The following is an 11,577-nucleotide window of genomic DNA, read 5'->3' as shown; positions in this document are numbered from 1 at the left end:
GTGACTAGGAACAGAAAGGATTCTAAAAAAATATCCTTTCAACTATTACAGGGTGAAGGAATCCCAGAGCAAGTAATTCTCCTTTCTTTTTATCCACTCCCAAGCTACTAAGCACTGCAATGATGTTTATCTAATAACTCCATTCTCCTTGAGGCATATTTTCTATTAATAGTAATTATCTATGACTTATAATTTGTCTTGAATTCTCCTTACTAGTGAAGCACTTGAACTGATTATGTACTCCCACTATTAGAATAAAAAATGATGTGACTGCATTCTTAATAACAGCTGCATATAAGTGTGTGCATAAAAATATCATATCTTCTGAAAGTGAGAGGTGTTTCTACCCACAGTGAGGTGGATGAATGTTCACCAATTGCAGAATAAGTGGGATGAAGAGGCTCCTGACATTCTCTTTAACAAGATAAAATGTCTCCTGACACTGACTTGCATGATTTAGAATATTCAAATAATTCTTAGTGTATTTATATATTGTGGAAACTCAGAAAGCAATGATGGGTTGGTGCTAATTGGGAACTTTTGGTGAAATAAACTTAAGAAGGCACAGACCCCGATTTGAAGAGTTTACGGTGTATGGAGGGGAGACAGAAATCATTGTTGTGAGGATTTCCCAGATGTGAATTCCAGAGAAATCATTAACTTCTGAAGGTCATATATGAGACTTTTGACTTGATCAGCAAAGAAATTGAAATGTCCCTGAATACTGTTTAGTGCATTTACTGGAAACTTGATTCTCTAACTAGTGTCCTTTGAGATGAAAATTGGGTCCGCACTGCTATACCTGAGCCTGGACTGTGGCTGAGAAAATTGTGTGTTAGCTCTTCACTTCTTTGAATGCTGGAGCAAATCCATGCATTGGATAGCTGAGAGCTATCCTTTGCCTCCTTAAAACCACAATTCAGCTTTTGCTGAATACACAAAAGAGGGTTGGAAAATTCCAGCTAAAAGAAGAGCAAGTGAACTTTACTTTTCTGGAGAATGTTTTATTTTGCAGTGGTACAACCCTTGGAGTTCCTTGTATGGTTATTGTGAGTCTGTTGGTAACTATAAAATGTGCCACAGAGGGGGGAAGTTATGAATTCTCATTTCTGTCTTGACTCACCAGACCTTGGAAAATTGCATTGACATCTCTAATTTTGAAGGTCTTATGTCATCTGAGATGTACACACAAACTCAACTTATATTATTAAGAATTAGAATCTTCCATATTGACTGTCATATTGAGCTGGTGACCCTGCCATCTTTGTTTTCTCATCAGTTAAAAAACCCTAAAGAACCCCAAAAAACTCACCAACAAAAGACCAAACAAAACCTGCACCACATTTGCATTCACTTCACAGGAATGATGTAAAATTAAGTAGTTTATCTTGAAAAGTCTTCTGAAAAAAATCTATTACTAAAAATAATTATGTTGTAAAACTGGACAAGACCAAAATAATGTGAACTCTTTGAAATGATGGGTCTAATTTTAAGGATTCTTTAAAGATATTCGGGAAAATTGTCAGGCACTTTGGACCCAAATCTTTCAGGTTTTATGTTCAGAAAGCCCATTGTTTCCAAACTGAATACTAATTTGCATTTCTTCATCCTATTTATAGACATAATCAATGCCTTTTTCCAAAGGACGTTGCTTATTCTTATTCATTGCAACTACAGGTGTGGCAGTGCTAGAAGAAAATTGTCAATATTTGGATGTGCTGACTGGGTGAGGGGTGAACAATGCAGGCCTATTTGAATATCAATAGGTGTAGAATTCCCATGGGCAGAGAATTCAGTGTTGTTGAGCCCACCCAGCAAATTAAACAATAAACATGAATCTGCATTTAACTGTCTTGAACAGATGTTCATCAGCACAGTGTGGTTTTTTTCTTATTTTAATCAAGAAGCATAGAACAAACATTAGTTTATTGGCTTGGGGGGAAGCAGGGGGGTATGTAAATCCACACTAAGACTACAGACATTAAAAAGGTAGACCAAAAATCAGAGAACACATCCATTTCCTTTTAAAACAAAAGCAGCCAATAGAATCTGAATTGCAAAACAAACAATTATGTTTTATTTTGTTATAGTAAATAATTCACAACTGAAGGGGAACAACTCCTATGACCAGTAGCTGCTGCCTTTGGTGCTACCTGTGTTACAATATGTGCAAATTACTGTTATATTTAATACATACATTTAATACATAATCTTACATGGAACATTAAATTTACATTAATAGTCTCATCTTAAAAATGTTTAATACAAATGTGGGTTTTTAGTATTACATAATGAAAGCTTCATCAGGTGGAAGTAAATCAGATGATGAGATTATAAATAATTAAAAGGAATTCAACAGCATGCAGAATTTAGTTTTGAAAACTCTCACAATTCTCTCTGGTGATTTTGAAATCAAGACAGTGAGCTATAGAGCCAGTGCCTTCCAACACTTCCATGTGGAGTTCTCATGCTCCATGAAAATAAATTAAGGGGACTTGGCATTACTGAAGTCTATGGAAAATCCCCAATTTTAAGGGTACCTTGAAAATGGACTATGTTACATTAAATGTAAAAATTTATTTCTCAGCATATGAAATAAATTTGCTTCTTCTAAACCTTGAAAAATTTGGTGGCTAAGTCTCAGAAATGCTGAATGGAACCAGCAGAGTGGAGCTCTCCACTCACCCCTCAGGCTTTGCATGTCTTTGCTAGCAAGAGTAGCACTGAATACTTTTAATAAGGCCACAAATTGAAAATTTCAGTGAAAGGTATGTTTATATATGAGTTTCCATAATTATCTTCTCATATTAACAAGTACCTCTGTCAATTTTTCTCTATTTAGCAAAATGAGTGAAGCCCCTGAGCTCTGTGTACAGTTTTCTGTTAATTAAAACAGGGCTTTGATACCAGCTTTTAGCTGCTAGTAGGCAACTACAAATTTTGCACAATTTGCAGGGAAGTAATGAGATGGAAATGTAAGACCAACAAGCCTAAAGCAGGAACACTGTTCCCTTCACAAAACCCTGTAAAGTTTAGTAACCTGAATTGCTTGAGAATTATTTTCCCAAATAGCATTTTTTGGCTTGGAAATTTTGAATATGGGCTGACTGTATAGTCATACTGTATTTTGTACCCCCTTTTTTTGTCTCATTCTAAATAGCAGAACAATGCTGCCAAGGGGGACTTCATGTTAGTTTAGGATTATCACAGAATTCATTGCCTGCTCCATTCCTGCAGTGGTAGGGAATGTCACCCTACAGAAGCATTATATGAGATGGCAAAATAAGAGGTTATTCTCTAATGCCAGTGATCAGATTTCCATGAATTTGGCCTGTTTGGGTTTGGTGGTTTTGGTTTTTGTTGTATTTGTTTCTTTGTTTGCATTTTGCGTATGCGATGATGCCCTCATCCTCCCCCCGTTTTCTGCCTCTTCTTGGCCTTATACTCAAGCAAAACTTGAGAAATTAGTGTGGAAATAATCTATTTTTACTGTCCTTATGGCCCCAAACTGGGAGTGAAATGTGCCACTTGTCAGTTATGCTTAAAGGTGAAGAAATATAAGTTAATAACGGCTGCAGAAAATTAATTTTTTTGCCGGTTTATTAGCACTGGAGGGACGTTTCAGATGCACCAGAAAGCGTGAAAAACATGTGTCCAACAAGCTTCACAATTTAAGTGACTTGGCTATACACATATCTACAGTTAGAAAGTATCACCACAAAGGCTATTAGCAATTTAACAGGTTTAGAAGTCAAAGAAACTTCTTTATTAAATGAGACTGGTTTACTTGATAGAACTGTTTTTGCTTAGTAATGAGCTGCAGGTTTAAGCTGTCATGGTACTAATATTTTAACTAGGATAATAAACCCAGCTTGAAGAGCTGATAGCAAGTAGGTCAGCAGGTAGCTGATAGATGAGACACAAAACTGCTTTCTCTACAATGACAAATTCATCTAAAGGATCAAGCAGTTGGGTTAACAAATGAGCAAAATGGATGCCAAGTACATAGAAACAAGATGTAAAAGACACTTTAAAGAAACGTTTCCTTGGACCTTCCCTCAAAGTGACATTTTCAGCCAGAGAGTTACCCAGGGCACTTTCTGAAGTGAACCACTTTGCTCTTAGCAGTAGAAAAATGACAACTCCATTTAAAAATGTCTCTAAATATTTCCAGAGAGAAAATACTGGTCATAAAGAGACCAAGCAAAGTTAATGGGTGTTATTTAGTCCCAGTTTATCTCAATCTGATTTGATAGCAGACTGGGAGCTGAACTAGACTGAAAATCAGATGCTGACTTAGTGCTGAACTTTTGACTCATCAGTGCTTCATGATGTGCCTGAATACATTTTTATATCCTGCATTACATAACATACAACCACAGCAATAAAAGGAGATAGCCCTGGTTTATTTAAAATTTACAAATACGTTTCTGACAATCTTGTAAGCAATCAGGTAGGGTTTTTTTTTAGTAAAAGATTTTAGGCATTCAAATTTTTTCTCAGTTTTGAAAAGCACCTCCCAGCTCTCTTCTCCTCTACCTGTTCACCACAGATTAGTCTACACTTTTTACATAGATAATATTTAGAGAAATAGTACTGGACAGTTTAATTGCAATTCTTAATCCATCTGTTGCATGACAAGATGTTTTAGAGGCCTCCCAGCATATTTGCCTGTTACTTTGTTCTGACTGGAGACATTTAAATTCTACATTTTCTGCATAATTAGTTTGTCATGAGATTTATTAATCTGTGCATTCCCTGGCACATACATACAACTCTAGCATTATTCTATTACTTAAGTGCACCAACTCAGTAAGATATTGACCTGAAATACTGTCTGGGTTTCAGAAACCCTGGCATTTCTGTTCATAAACCAGCATTATGGCCACTTAATTGCATACACTGAAACACCAGATGAACATAAGTGTGTCTACAAGTTACATAAAATTCAATAAATTACAGGGACCTCACAAGCCTTTTAATCAAAACATTTAATTTTGAAAGGTAGAAATGAACTCTTGAAGAAACAATTATGGAAAAGTAGCTTTGAGTCATTTTTAAGACAAAGTGACAGCATCAACTTGATGGGAGTCTAGTACAAGATTTTGTAACAGTGAATTAATATTGATTTACTATAAATATCTGTATTTGGATGCAATCATGAAGGGACTTTCACAGAGGGTTTTCTTTCTGTAAAGAGATATGCATTGGATTGGCACCTGTTTGGAATTCTGGGATTTTTAAGTGGCCTTGGTCTACTTCATGCAAACTTGATAAATCTCCTCTTTTAAGTTACCTCTCTCCTATTTAGAACTTGCTTAAAGGACTGTAAGAACATGAAAACTGAGGGGGTGTGGTGCTACTGATGAAAAGTTCACTGGCAGTACCAAAGGTGTCATTTCCTACAGTTTGCAGCAGCAGATAGTCCATGTTTTAGCATTTAAATTGTGATAGAGATTAAATATATGATGCTAATTTTTTTTCCATATTGTATGTATCATAAAAAATTAAGGGCTCATGTCACTTTCTTCATGGAAAATAATACTGTATTGAAATAAAAACAGAGATAATCTATCTTTTCCTAAGCCTTTCACACTAAGGTGGATATAAACCACTGTTTATGTGACAAATACGTACTATTAAACCATGTTAATAGCCTTGGATGTGAATTGGCATTAATTAGTGGTAAGGTAATGAAAGGTCTGTTTAGGATCTCAAATTGCACTTGGCCTGTTCCAGTATATGAACCTTCATGTTTTTGCAAAAACATATGTCTATAGCATTTAGAATAACACAGTGATTTGACTGAATTGTGTACCCAAAAAAGGACCATGGGATTTAGGCTGATAATGATCTGCCCTTAGCTACATAGTTGGCATCATATTTTGGAATACTTTCTATCTTTTAAATAGCTGTCAGGAGACGTGCTAGTCCAGCTTCTGTGTGGGAAGGGGTATATGAAAATCTAACCAGAGTACACTGTCCTTAAAATGAACATAGCACATTGGATTAAAAAGCAATACACTCCCAAATTATTTGTTTTATAAAAATAAAAGGCACACTAAAACTAATTAGTGGATATTATTTCACTACTTCTAGAGCTGGTTCAGCAGTAATAAATAAACATTCATGAATAATGTATTCAGCAGTTGACAAAAATGTCAGAAAGTAGTGATTTGTATTACTCAGCCACATTTACAAAGACTAAAATGTGAAAAAAGAGATGAAGTAGTTGTACAAAGCAAGTTTTGGGGTTTTGGCATTATGCAAGTCTTCATATTTTGGAATAAAATTCTTGAGTGTTGTTTCAGACAATGAGAATGAGATTGTGGGAGCCACACTTGACAGAAATGAGGAAGAAATGCTGAGTTGATGATAGTAGGTGATAGAACAGCCTTGTCTTAAAAGCCACAGCAACACCTATTCCATACGGGTCAATGAGTTACAATGGAGTTTGCTGTTCTTGTTATCATTTTTATTGGAATGAAGTGGAAAACAAACAAAAAAAATCAAAAACTGAACTTCAAACAAGAAATCTGTGAACCAGTTAGTTTCACAGAACTGGAACATTCCTGGTCACCTTCTAAGACAAAAAAAAAAAAACCAACAAACCCTTTTTTTGTCTTAGAAAGCTATCCAGCTAGTTTGATGACTGAAATAGCTGAGGCTGCTTGATTTCCCAGTTCTGAGAGAATCACAGGCCCAGCTTATCCCAGCTCATCACCAAAAATGAGGCATTTGGTCCCTGTCAGGGAGTGTCTGGAACAGGAGACCTTAGGCTGACTAAATCAGGCTATAACCATTCTCTGGAATTAGGTCATAACTCCTCTGTGTTGTGCATGACTGTCCTCACCTCCTCCTCCTACCCATAGATTGAGCAGATTACATTGCTGGCATGTTCGTGGTGCTTTGTCCATTCAGTTTGTGTCCTTTTGGAAGTCTCTTGACACTCCTGACTGTATTCTGTATTTTGGCAAAGTCTGTGATGGCTGCCATGCTCCTCTCAGTCCATGTGGGCTCTTCCTCTGGAGGCCACTGCATTTTTACGTGCATTTTACTGCATTTTTGCATGCATTTTTACATTTTCATATGGCTCTGCTGTGTAGGGATAACATTGGGTGTTGAGAGTTCTGTCAATTTTGTTTCATCTTTAAATTTGCAGCAGGAACTGCTGTCTCAAATTAAAGGTGTTGCAACCCTCTGAATTTCTTCATAATGAAAGGCATACCATCCCAGTAACAGTATTCTGGATGTGTGTCCTGCATTTCATCATTATTTCTGCTATAAAGTGATCCTTGTACCATCATTAGGAAATAAGTAACTTCCTTGAATGTCACCTTTTTACTTTCCCAACTCTCTTGCCTCTAGGATAAATAATAGGTAGCTAAATTCTGATTAATTTCTGGTGATATTGTTTTTCAATGGAAAATTGTTCCCTTCAACAAACAAAATTTTTGTTCACTCGAGGATGTTTTCAGGATTTTTTTCTGTGGAAAATCATCCGGTGTCTTTAGGGAAGATGTGGTGGGGATGGCAATACACTTTGGACCCAAACCTAAAAAACTGTAGCCAGAAGCATTAAAATGAACAAAAGAATCAATTTTGATAACTAATATTTTGATTTTAATAACATCACAACTTAAGTGAATGCTCTGATTTAATCTGTGCTGACCAAAATCTCACAGGGAGGGAAGGCAGGCTCATTTCTCTGTCCAGTTCTACATTTAAGCTCTCTAGTTCAAGAACCACTTTTCCTGTGTGTTTGATCCTCAGCCCTTTTTTGTTTCTTTCCCCTACTGGAGAATCCATCCAGGAGCCTTGGTGGAGTCCTGTCGTGCAGATCCAAACAGGTTTCTCATGTGATTTCACAAAAATAAAAACATTACTCAGAATTCCTCCTAGACAGAAGGATCTACATTTGTATTAAAAAATGGCTTAAGAGGGAATGACACATTTGTGGTGTCACTCCTGGCCACCACAGACTGACCTAACCTATCTAGTTTTCATTAAACTGCCTAGAAAAGAATGCAGAATAAAATGAGAATTGACAGAGGAAAACTGTCCCCTGATAATTTCCAGGGAAATTTTTTTATTGTCTCTAGAATGAAACATTTTTCTTTGAAAGTGATGTCAAGTGGAGTTGTGCTGACATGAGTGCTTACTGCTTACCTTTGTTGTTGCTAATTTTCATGTGACATTTTGGCTTCCATGGACAATAATGTGTTAGTGCAAGAAGACCTGGCAGCACTGCACTTCGGTCCAAGTGTTATTACATTTCTGTTGCTCCAGTGATGTGAAGGGACCAGAAGGCTCCCCGTCCTCCAACACCATAAACAAAAGGCTCTTTGCTCCTTGTTTTCTCTGTAATCATGCCAACACTTTTTCCATCTTCTCAGCCATTGAGGAAATGTTAGTGTGGTCAATAAGGAATATGGTAAATGTAAGTTTTAATTTAGCTGTAATTGTCCTTTTTGGAGAACGTCACAAAGGACATTTATTTGAATAAACTTAATGACCAAACTGTCCTTTGCAGAAATATAAAATAACAAAGTCCAGTTTTGCCTTCTCATTTTAGTACTAAAATAAGAACAGTTTCCAACAGCTCTTTTCCCATTAGCAACTCCAGAAATTATTTTTTCCTTGCAAGGGTATCATGGGAGATGTTTTGAGGTTGCTACACCTTCAAATGGAACTGCAGGGAGAAAAAGTCTTAGCTTGCACATCACTGACCTGGATATTTTCCTGGTGATTTCAGAACACTAAGATGTTCGCTTATAAAATTTGTGACTCCACAATCATCCCACAAAGGAATGATACCTTGTGAGTGAATAAATTACTTTCCAATCTTAGAATAAAAGGCAGGTTTTCAGAGTCATGTGGATCTTAACTTCCAGTGGAGCTGGAATTATAAGATCACTTAGCTTTGTTTGTTCTTTATTGGTCCTGAGTAGAGCACATTTACCTAGTGGTTTTAATTTATTTCAAGCACACAATAATACTCCTGTGACTACTCTATAATGAGCTGTTAATGAACAGATCTCAAACATTAAAAGTGAATTTCTGCTATAAATTTTTTGTATGCAAAAGAGAAGTACAAATCAGTCCACTCTGTATAGAGTTTCTTATAAAGACCGTGGTTTTTCTGGCTTTTAAGTTCCTGCACCTATGAGAGTTTTTTCCTTTGTTCACTGTTATAATCTCATGCTGGCTTCATAGGGCACACAAACAATGGCTTGGGGTTTTTTGTTTTCACTATTTTAAAGAAGTACATAATGGGCATTCTTAATACAGCATTCTTAATGCAGTTGCATTAATTCAAGAATTACTGAAAGTTGTAGGTCACGCTACTTTTTTTTAGCTGATCTTTTTTAAAGGATCTCATTCTAAATTGGTTTATGCATTTTTTTTTTAATAGTTGGTCTATATGATTTTAAGAAATGCAGTACTATTACAACTGAATTATAAAATAGGCTAAAAAGATGGTATTTAAAACAGCTAATTATATATGTCACTAGTAATTTCCTTTCACCCTGTACTTCCTCAATCTGCTTCACTAGAATTACTCCACTTTTATTGTGTTGGAGTTACATCAGCATACAGCACTGAAAGTAGTAAGGGTAAAGCTCACAGCTTCATCATATTGGTTTAAAAATCCACCTGACAAAAACTGTAGTTACTATTAAAACAATGAAGTCTGACTTATTTTTACTTTTGAATACATTTGAGTTGCAAGCAGACATCTCATACCAAACAATTAATGTTGGATTTTATGTGAAGATTGTACCAAGTAAGAATAGATTTTATTCATTTAAAATGAAAGGTAATGGGGTATGTGAAGTATAACAAGTTTTAGCCCACAAGGAATTTATAAATTACTAAAACCTGAGAATGCAGATTAATTACATTTATGAAAAAAAACTTTAACTTTTTGTTCACACAAAGATGTTCCTACCTTTTTTTTTTTTAATTTCAGTTGAGTGAATTTTGAATTTTGGACAAAGCAGTAGCTTATTTCTGATCATTTCTAGTCAGTCTCATCATCACTATCCAGTCTTTACAACAGACTCATCTATGGAACAAACAAGTCATTAATTTAACATACTCCTGTCAAAACCTGTGACTTTATTGCATATACCTCACTTTTTAATCTCACATTCATTCCCCACCTGTCAGTTGGGAACACCATGACTCCACCTAGTTTACCTCAGGGCACAGAGTTTATAGCCCTTAGAAAAGTCAACTTCTAACAGGTGATACTTTCTACCTTTTTTTTTTTTTTTTTAATGTACAGGAATAGCAGAAATAACTATTCCTTTATTAGATTTATTTAGTTTTAAATTATAAAATATTTTTATCTGCTCCATGAAAATGTTATTATAAACAAAGCAAGTATGAGGTGGGGAGAAAAAACTTTGCTTTAGTATTTAGATATATAATTATATATGGCCTGAAGGAGGCTTATTGGCTCTTTAAGGCATGTAAAGAATTTAGTACCTTTAAACTATTAGAAATTACTTCACATAAAATAATCTAGTCATAACTGAGGCCAGATACTGTTTTCATGAGCTAATGACTCCTTTGAGATCAAGCCAAGTGTATTGCAAAGTGATTTAGTAGAGATGCATGTTACATGGCTTATGGGATTCCTCGATGCCTTGGATTGTCCTACTTTTATAGAACTACATTAAATTGGTGTGGGTTTTTTCCCTAACTGTGATTGGAAGATGACATATAATTTGGTTTTGGGCAGGAGTAAGAATTTGGTTGGTTGTTTTTTTTTGTTTTGGGTTTTTTTGTCTGTTTTTTTTTGTTTTGTTTTGTTTTTTTTTATTGTTGTTGTTGTTTTTAAGGACTCTCAATCAGTATGGAATTCTCTTTCCTACTTTACAATTGTGGAGATGCGTTGGTTTCTTTGGATTCCTGCATTTCTCTTGGTAAAACTTTCTGGTTAGTGACTCACATGTCAAAGCATGGCTGAATCTTATTTGTGCTTTGTCACCAACTTCTACTTCCAATACACTTTTCTGAGTTGCTGTGGGTTGTACCAAAGTGCTGCCTGGGAATGAGCTGCAGAGCTCCATTCTTTCTGCACAAGCACCACTCCAGCTCTGGCTGAGAGATGATTTTACTGGAGCAGTGATGCAGAGCACAACTTCTCAAGTCCCTACCCATTCTGACTGTGGATAAGGACTTCTTCCTTCACAGATTTCTCCATAAAGCCAGGTGACAGACATCATTTATGCAGAGAGTTGAAAGGCCTTGATTGATTACCAATTAGAGGCAAATCCTGCAAGAATTAATTCATTAGAGAAGGCAGATGAGGAATGCTGCTCTTGTTATGAACTGGAAGAAAACCAAGAATGCGATGAACTAAGCAATGACAAAGTCACCTCTGAATTTTATTTGCATATAAGAGAAAGGCCTTGAGTTTGTTACCTGACAGGTAGTATCAAAATATCAAAACACTGGACAGAACCCTTTATCAGGACTTTTCTTCACATTTGTGGGTTTATGCAGCTCCTGTTTTAGCTGCTGGGGAGAAGTACCCTTTGAACACAGGAGTGGGTGATCTCAAGG

This window comes from Taeniopygia guttata, chromosome 13, assembly GCF_048771995.1.
Source record: "Taeniopygia guttata chromosome 13, bTaeGut7.mat, whole genome shotgun sequence".
Lineage (NCBI taxonomy): Eukaryota > Metazoa > Chordata > Aves > Passeriformes > Estrildidae > Taeniopygia > Taeniopygia guttata.
The sequence above is the reverse complement of the archived record's forward strand: the minus strand, read 5'-3'. Positions refer to the sequence as shown.